At 35.8% G+C, this 9,754-nt stretch overlaps 1 protein-coding gene across 2 annotated transcripts in view; it reads left to right on the top strand.

The window, feature by feature from the left end:
• Grid2 (glutamate ionotropic receptor delta type subunit 2) overlaps positions 1–9,754 on the top strand; it is a 1,595,433-nt gene that overhangs the window by 195,973 nt on the left and 1,389,706 nt on the right. The window lies entirely within an intron of this gene.

Below are 9,754 nucleotides of genomic sequence, written 5' to 3'. Positions count from 1 at the left end.
GCAAAGGAAAATAGCTTTAGATACTTAAGTGACAATAGAATTTATTCTCATAATTGTTTTAATAGCTTTTGTATAATCCTCATCGCTATTATGAGATACAAAATGTATTTATCAAATCTGTAATCATTATGCCAAAAAATCTGAAGTACTGTAATATTTTGCATATTGTTAAAACTGTAACTTTAATTGTAAAAAAAAAAAGTAGAAAATAACTACTGCGGTGGAGGAATCACTTTGCAATCCAGGGTTAAAACACTGGAGTCAGCAGGAAAGACTGAGGGTTAACAACCCAAACATGGAAACAGAGAACTAATACAGTTGTTAATGTCAAGTATATAAAACATGAACATTAATTAACTCAGTGGTTTGGAGGGAACTGTTTTCAATCTCTCATTCTGTGCACCTTTGTCATCTTCTATTTTTATCCACTATTCTATGTTATAGTCCTAAGCTTTCTGGACTCTGCTTCTTGGCTTGTTTCCCTGGTCTGTGCTCAGCCTGCCTTCTTATACAACCCAGGATCGCCTGTTGAGAGGTGATGTGACCTACATTGGTCTGGGGCCTCCCACATAACTCAACAATCAAGAAAATACCTCACAGATATGCCCACAGGCCAATCCAATGGAGGAAATTTCCCAACAAAGTTTCCCTCTTCCCAGCTACCTGCATCATTTAAAACACATTTCTTTTTTGTTTTTGGTGTTTTTGCTTGTTTGCTTGTTGAGGGTTTCTCCCTAGTCCCTGCCCGCCTGGAAGTCCTAGAAGTCACGATGTGCACCAAAGTGGCCTCAGTCTCACAGAGATCCACCTCTGCCTCCTGAGGTCTGAGATTAAAGGCATATACCACTACACCCGGCATATATACATTTCTTAAAATAGGACAAATCTAATTTAAATTAGGAGGTTAAAATGCTGGAGCTATCATAAGAATCCTAACAAAAGAGAATATTTGCTAATTAATTATTTTTCATCCAGTAAATATGGCAACATAATATTTTGCACTTTTATTTTTATTATCAATTTCTATAGTATCATAATGTTGTTTTGAAATACTTTTAGTTTTTAATAATAAAATGTTTAAAATTCAAGTTAAGGCTCATGCTTGTCATTCTACCACTTGTGATCCTGATACAGGAGGATTGCCACAGGTTTGGATCAGCCTGGGCTATCTGTGAGTTCTAAAACAGAGTGAGAGCTTGTCTGAAAAACTAAAATAATTAACCAAACAAACATATGGGCTGCTTTGAGGGAATACCCTAGACACATATCTAGATATGCTTGCTATTTAACGTGGCTACTCCCAAATTCAAGCTCATCATGGGTTAAAAGATTTTGGTTTTGCACTGGTAGAAATTGAGTATTTTGATTCAGATTTCCCCTTTTTAAGGGATATAGTTATGTTTTATTAAATTATTTTATTAAGATTTATTTTATGCTGGAGAAGGCCCAGAGCTAGTTTTGCTAACTAAGTGTTACTGGGCTGATCAAAGCTTGAGTAAATCCTAGATTAATGATACCAGTTACAAAATAGAAGAGAAAAACAGAATTCTCAATGAGGTTCCCCAGCTTGAGAGAGCTGACTGGAGATTGGTTATAGAGCAAGCGAATATAAAATCGGTGAAATTTGCCAAACTACAGTCCAAATAATGAAGGTATATTCAGGAAGTTTGGGGGTGACCTTTCAGTTTCCTGTAAGGACAAAGGAGTTTTAGTGAGAACTTCCTTTAACAGACATTTGAGAAAGACAATCTAAAAGCAAAACACTGATTTTGGTTCATAGCTGTAGAGGTTCTAGATCAAGGTTCTTCCCTTTCAATTGCTTTGGGTTAAAAGTGAACCAGAACGTCACAGTTGTGGTGGATAGTCCAGTCAAGTAACAGGAAAGGGGCTGTTGGATAGTGAATGAACTTAGTACCATCTAGAGCATTGAGTGGTGCGTGTCAGGGAGCCTCCACATGGGGCGCTGCAGGGAGCCTCCATGTGGGTAAATGACCTCTGCAAGTAGGGTGAGTTTCTTTGTGTGTACTTTCCTGGCAGTTCATGACATGTGAAGGAAGGCAGTACAGACCAGTGTAGAGCGTGAGCCACTATGCAAGTGATTTCTGGTTACATGTTCTCTGACATGCAAATAAGGGCAGCTCTTGCTGATCAGGGTTCAGTCCTCGTCACATACTTACACTACCTGGTGGTGTTTGGGGCACTGCAGGTTCGAATTGTCAGGTTACAGCATTTCTGGGGCAGCAGATTGGGTTTCTTTATTATGCTTGTTAAAATTCTCAAATGTAGGCTCACTCCATTTTGTGTTTACCTTCCCTTTTCAATGGTTGTGGCAAAAATAAATAAGGAAGCTGCTTCCTTTAGATGTCAGGGACAGTAAGCAAGAAAGAATGCCCATGCTAAAGGATTCTTCCTTCCTTTGCTCCTTCTGACACCCAGCATTTTATGGTGTAGCCCACATTTGGGCAAGTCTCCCATAAGTGAACTGACTCTGGTGACGCCCTAGAGACACACTCAAAAGTATGCCTTTTTAAAATCTTCTATATATCTTAAACAGGTCAAGTTGAAGTCAAAATTAAACACCATGGGTTGAAAATTGGCCACATAAAAGCTACAGCATATTAGGATGATGTCCCACAGGCATCTTCCGTTACACCCCACAGTATTCTACACTAGCTCACATGTTTTTGAAGAATTCTCAAATGGGAAAAATTGTATGTAAGAATGAACAATAGCTGAATGGTAGTTATCAATTTCTTAGATTTGTTATCTGAGAAATGATTAATAAATGATCACAAGATGTGAAGATTCTTTCCATATGAAATACCAAATTAATAAATATCTACAATTTTTGTATTTGGAAAAAAACATTGTAATATAGCATGCTAAGTGTATAAGAGGAAAAATTTACAGATTGACAGAGAACATTTTAAATGACAATAATCGTTATGCCCAATGTTTTCACCATTCACAATAAATGAAACAGTTGTTGGTTCTTAATTTATGCCAGTTTATTAAAAAAAATTCTTGCAGTTTTTGCCACAGTCAGTATGTACAGTTTTTTCTGAAATGAGATAATTTTATTTGCTCTGTTATAAAGCTGTTTGCTCAAAGTAACAATTTCAGGAATGGGAACGATTGGTTTTTAAACTTCCTCAAAATGATCTAGGGCCAGAGCAAGACACAGTGGCACATTCTGCAGGTTGTGTGTTGGTCCATTCATTAGCCTGCACTATCAGTGGTTAGAAAAAAGCCAATAAATCAGCCACCTGACCACTAGATTCCCCAATAGTAATGCATTTTATTATATAGTGCATATGAGAGGAAAACAGCATGGGTTCTATAGACGAACCTCCATATAGAATGTTTAAAGACTTCTTAAAGGATTGCAGGCTCCAGTTTGATTCTAGAAAATTAGGGTTTCAGAGGTCAAACAGAAAATCAATTTTTCATCAAAGTCAGAGTTGGAAAAGAACAAGGCATAAGATGAGAAGGAAATATCATAACATTGTAATAGGGAGATTTTGTCGGTCTGAAATTTCTTGATCAAGTTTAGCAACTTTGGGCTAGTAGGATGTTAATAGAGCGTTTCATATGACGAATGGGGTGCTGGTTTGACTGGCAAGCTTTGGAAGCATGTGTGCGTTATAGAAATCCCTGGTATGCTACCAATTACTCGCTCTGTTAGCCCTACCTGGACTTATTTTGATTTTGTACAAGTTCAAATTAGTGAAAATACTAACTACATGGAACTTTTATGTGGATGGCATGTTTTGATATTGAGAATAACTTATTGAAATTTATGTAAAACTTATATAGAATGAATGAAAACAGAAAGAGGAGAGGAAAGATGTAATCTTTTTAAAAAATATTTTATTATTTGTTATTTTTGTGTATACAAGTGCTATGCCTGCATGTAGGTAAGGGCACCGTGTCATGCAATACCTACAGAGGACAGAAGAGACTGTTGTTAGATGCCATGTGGGTGCTGGGATTTGATCCCAGGTCTTCTGCAAGAACAGTCATTGCTCTTAACCACTGAGCTATCTCTTCAGCCATGAAAGAAGTAATCTTTAAGTTCAGGGAGATGAAAAAAATCTACACCTGAGAGATAACAGTGGAGAGACTCAAATAGATATAATCTAACCAATTTTATTAATGCTGTGTAAAACAGCAAACAGGCCATCTTCAAGCTTCTGCCTGAGTTTCTGCCTTGATTTGTCTCAGTTGTAGACTGTGACCTGGGATTGTAAGCAAAATAAAACCTTTGTTCCCTGCTACCTTTTCATCAGTATATATTTTTTTCATAACAACAGAAGTGACAGGACACCAAAATATAAGGCTACTTTCTGCCAACCTTTATGACTGAATTCAATCCACAGGACCTACGTGGTAGAGCGTGAGAGAGCCCGCCCCTATAAGTTGTCCTCTGACGTCCATACATACTCCTTGGTATATGTTGCCCACACATACTTAAACACATATGCACCACAAATAGATAAATGAAGTGATACAGTTCAAAAGAAAGAAAATTAAAGAATGCATCTCTTATATAAATGAATATGATATAACTTGTGACTTTAACATAACAAATTTTCAGGTTGATATAGAAATCAGGCTAATATTTATTTTTACTGAGATAGTCACATAGTACATGTAATTTAATTCCTCAAAATATCTCAACTTATGTTGAATATAGAAAAAGTACACACAATATATAATCAGTCTCATTTTTAAAGGTTTTTCTTTAGTTTTTGGAAAATTTTGATGTTTACAGAACAATATTTTCATGTAACACTAGTACAAAATAAAACATGTTGCTTGAAGAATGGAATAGTTACTGATTCCACCCTTTCATCATTTCATCAGGATTACTGACTGAAAGTAAATGATGTGTATGATAGAAAAATTTCTGCATTATATTTTAAAAGTTTCACCATTAGTGAATTCTTTGAGGAGCTACTTCTTTGAGAAATATTCGAAACAATGCAATTGAAAACACCTTTTTAAAAATTACTCAGAAGTGTCACTTTTGTATGTTATTTATTTCCATTTAGATTTGGTGAGGAATAATTATACCTTGAAATTAAGAATTCTGTTATCTTTGCTATAGTAAATATTCATTCCATTAAAGTCTTTTTTAACTCAACATTCCTTTCCGGTTTGAGTTAATATGCTGGCAAATACATAGCAATATATTCTGCCTATTTGTAGTCTCCATGTTTTACCCAGTCAAAAAATATGTGGATTTATGTGTTGGTGAAATGGCAGGTGATCAGAGTTAACTGGAGCTACACATGTATGAATAGTGAGAAGAGCTGGTGGTGACACATGGATGCCAGTTCTCTTATGCGCTTACAATTTGTATTGATTTTATGCATCAATACACAGGCTTCTCATCTGTCAATTTGTCATTCTTATCATAAGGCTTGCTTAACCTGAATAGGAAATGGACAAATTCTTCATTGAGATTCACAGCATTTTAAAAATCAGTTGTTTCCAGAGAGACTCTGTGACATCGGTTTATTGTGATGATCTCCATTAGAAAATATGATTCATATTAAGGAAATATGGGCTAGTATTACAGGGTGTTTATTAGCATTGCCATAGTCAAAAAGAAACCTGATTCTGAATTCCCAGCAGGAGATGATTTCATGGATCAGCTCCTTCTCAACATGAGATTGTCAGAAGATTTCACAGGATGAAATGACTTTAGTAGTCTGAAAGAACAAAATGGAGTCCTTCACGGCATTTTTATTTTTCTTAAATTCTCAATATTTTTAAAATAAATAATTTGAAAAAATACTCAAAATACCAACTAAAGATGCCTATTTTGTATCAGTAATTGAACATGTCCATGAGGAAAAATTAACTTAAGAGATTGAAATGGAAAATCCAATGCCTTTTCCAACAATAAAAACAATCACAGTTTACAACAGAGAGAATCGTGCAGCAGGTATCCGGCCCCAGTGCTGTCCGTGGTCCTTTGTCTTTCTGCTATCCTCCTTCTCTTTAGATAACAAACAACACGTGTGTAGACTTCAGGTCTTGTATGTATTTGTAGTTCTGGGTACCTGTCATTTCTCCCTCTGCTAAAAATCACTCAAGAATACTTTGCTTAATCAGTGTTACTAAAAAGAAGCAACATCCAAAGCATCAGATACATTTATCTGTAAATTTCATAGGTCACATTTTTCCAAACACCATGTGTATGAATATTTGCATCTGTATATATATAAATATACATATGATCTTGGTTAAGTGGATTAGGTCGTCTAATTTGCACTCTGCTCTGGCAGCTTCAGCAGCTCTAGTCCCGTGCGTCCTTCCCTATACTGATGCTCTTGTCTTCTGCCGTGGTCACACACACCTCAAGCTTTCTTGTGTTCTTTTTACATTACCCTGGGCTTAGTACTGTCCTTATCGCATTAATCTGGTTTACAGTACCTAAGAACTGATCCCTGACAAGACATTTTCTTTCATTTTTTATCATTTCTTTCATTCTTTATCCCTTTTGAAATTAATGATGCAATAACTTGCATATTGGGTCATTTTTCACTGTCATGGTTATATTTGTCTGCTGTCTGTTGTATGTGTATTTGAAATTTGTTAACTATCCTTGCTTCTTGTTTTATGCCCATTTATCAACTCTTCCTCTTTGTATGATCTGTCCTATTGAGATTTTTAGAGAACAGTCTTAGCTAGGTTTCCCTTTCAAGTGGTCACTGAAAGAAATATTCCAAACCTTTCAGTCGTTGGTTCTAAAAATGGAAGTTGATCATTTTAATTCTCTCTCTCTCTCCCCTCCCTCCTCTTTTCTCCCTCCCTCCCCTCTTTTCTCTCTCTCTTCTCTCTCCCCCTCTCTCCACCCCCCATGTCTCCTGTGTGTCTGCCTGCGTGTCTGTGTTTGTCTGTGAACGTGTCTGTCTATGTATGTCTGTTTCTCTGTGTATATCTCTATGTATGTGTGTATTTGTAAAGTCATGATGTTGAGAGAGGACAGTGTTTTATCTCAAAACCCTACATTTTCATTATAGATACATGCGGGTGACTATTAGTTATCGTATACTTTCTTCAGAAAAGGTTAAAAAACTGCACCATTTCTAACTTTTTCTCATATCATTTAATTATATAAGGCAGCTTTTGGAGATGTAAATTAAACCACTTAAGTAATAACTTTTTCTGAACACTAATTTTAAATTTTCCTAATTTTTTCACAGGATATAAAGGTAACTGAAGAGATTTTCTATGAGGGTGGGGTATTCTGTGAGGTCATTCTATTCCAAGAATCTAAATTTTTAGTCATCTTTAACCTTGAATATATAATACTTTATTAACCCTGATGTAAGTATATTCTACAAAGTTTTTAATGAGATATCAATCAAAATTCCTTTCCTTGACTGTGGATTTTGTTGAATTGCTGGTCAGAGTATTCTTTCATGGCAAAATGATCTTGATAAACTAACTCTCCCCAGTAGTGTACATAGCAAAATGTGGGAATGAATGTTTTTGATGAAAAGATTTTTGTTTAGTGTGTAAATATTTAACAGGGTATAGAATAGGCATTTGCATAGATGTACAAGAGCATATCTTATTGAACATTTAAGCAGGAATTACATTCTAATGGTGACTGATTAGCATCCCCATACTAATATTCTTATCTAAAAAACAGAGCCATATTTTATGTCCTTCAAATCTCTGTCTAGTATCAGTCCTTTTCCATGTGTAATATGAAGAAAAATATTCCACATTTCTCTTGCAACTCTGTTAACAACATTTGTGTAAATCTAGATTTTGAAGCTCAGAATCTCCCAGCAGTCTTTAATTATATAACATTTATTTAATAATGTTTGTATGAAGCCATATGTGAAACCTTCTATCTTGACTATCATTGTTGAAGAGTTACAACAGGTTGAGTTACTATTAGGCAAGTAGTGATCGAGTCCAAGTTGAATATATTTTTAAAGACTAATGTCACTCTATTTAGTAGGAAGATATTGTTTGTAGCCTAACAACTCCTCCCAAATAGAACATCCTAGAAGGAATGTAATCGGTATCTGAGATGCAAGGTCCAGTTTCTACAAATTCCATTAACTCAAATATCTTCTGTGTTTACTTTCATTCTGTCAAATGCCTAACACTTATCATCATTGATTTAGTTCCTGAGATCAGACAGAAATGGTATCAAAACAGAGAAAGCCCCAACTCACATAATGTGCATCCTGAAGCTCCATCATCCTCCAGAATGATACATCTTTCCTTGATTAGCCATTGGATTCATGATGGGATTCTCCAGCAGCTCCAGTCACAAGATTTGCTGCTCAGAATACTTCCTGTGGTCTTGTGCATTTCTCACTTCTGTGCCCTTCTGTTGTTGCTGACCAATTCCTAAAATCAAATATCAAACTAATTATTGTTACCACTCTTTCATGGACTCCCCATTGACTGTAAGGTAAAGTGTGGTCCTCTGTGCTTAACACCTGTACTATTTTACTATTGCTATGTTAGAACACCATGGACAAAAGGGATTTATAGAAGAGCTATTCTTATTTTTGGTTTCAGAGAGAGCATCCATAATGACTGGTGGGGAGGGGAGACAGCCCAGCAAGTGGTAGGCATCGTGGCAGGAACAGAAAGCTGATTGATCGCATCTTCAACCACAAACATGAAGCAGTTATCAAACTGGAAGTAGAGAGACTATGGATCCTAAAAGTCACCCCCAGCAACAAGCCTCCTCCAGCAAGGCTACACCTTCTAGAGATTCCAGGAGCTCCTCAAATAGGGCCAACAACGGTGGGCAAAATATTCAAAATATGTGAGCCTATGGGGGAACATTTCTATTTCAAACCAGTATGTACTTTCTTTGCCTTTAATTTTTTTTTTTTTTTTTTTTTTGCCTTTTTAAAACAGGGTTTCCCTGTAGCCCCAGCTGGCCTGGAACTCACTATGCAGACCAGGCTGGCCTTGAACTCACAGAGATCTGCCTGCCTGTCTGTCCCAAGTGCTGGGACTACAGGCATGCACCACCATGCCCAGCTGTCTTTAATATTTTTTTAAAAAAAATAATTACCTCATTAATTTCTGGAGATGAATTTCACTGTTTAACCCAGACTAGCCTGAAAATCATGACCCACCTACTCTGCCTCTGGGTGCCAGTTTACAGTGCTGTGCCACCTCATTTAGTCTCATATTTTCTACATAGACCAAAGTATTTGCTTGTTTTTTTGGTAATATTTAAGTTATTTGGGCTTTTTGAACAATTTGACCTTTTGTAGATTCTAATAGATTTTTCCAATCTGAGAGAACAGGAAGTGACTACATGAAAATTGTTTTAAAAAAATCACACCTACTGATTTCAAACTATGTACAGGTTACATATAAATCACAACCTGATGTTAAGAATTAAAATAGAGCATAAGGCAAAAAATTAGATTCCTGTACTTCTTTGCTACTTAAGTGAATATATGCCATTTTAAACTTTTTTGCCCTAAAGCTAAATAGTCAAGTTCTCAGAAACCAAATATAAATGCTGCTGAGAACCTTTCTTAGAGATGTACTTTCTTATATTTAACCAAGCTTTTTCTTTCAGGTGTAACTATTACTTATTTGAAGTTGATTTTCACTTGATTTTTTTTTTAAAAGAGGCTTTTAAATTCTGATAATTTAACAGATTTTCCTTTCCTTTGTGTCAACATAGTTTGATTCTTTTTTCCCAAGCCAAAATAATAATAATTATCCACATTTAGTAGACATATAT

Source organism: Nannospalax galili, unplaced genomic scaffold (assembly GCF_000622305.1).
Source record: "Nannospalax galili isolate Female #2095 unplaced genomic scaffold, S.galili_v1.0 scaffold441, whole genome shotgun sequence".
Lineage (NCBI taxonomy): Eukaryota > Metazoa > Chordata > Mammalia > Rodentia > Spalacidae > Nannospalax > Nannospalax galili.
Note: the sequence above shows the minus strand (reverse complement) of the source record. Positions and strands in the feature narration are given on the sequence as shown.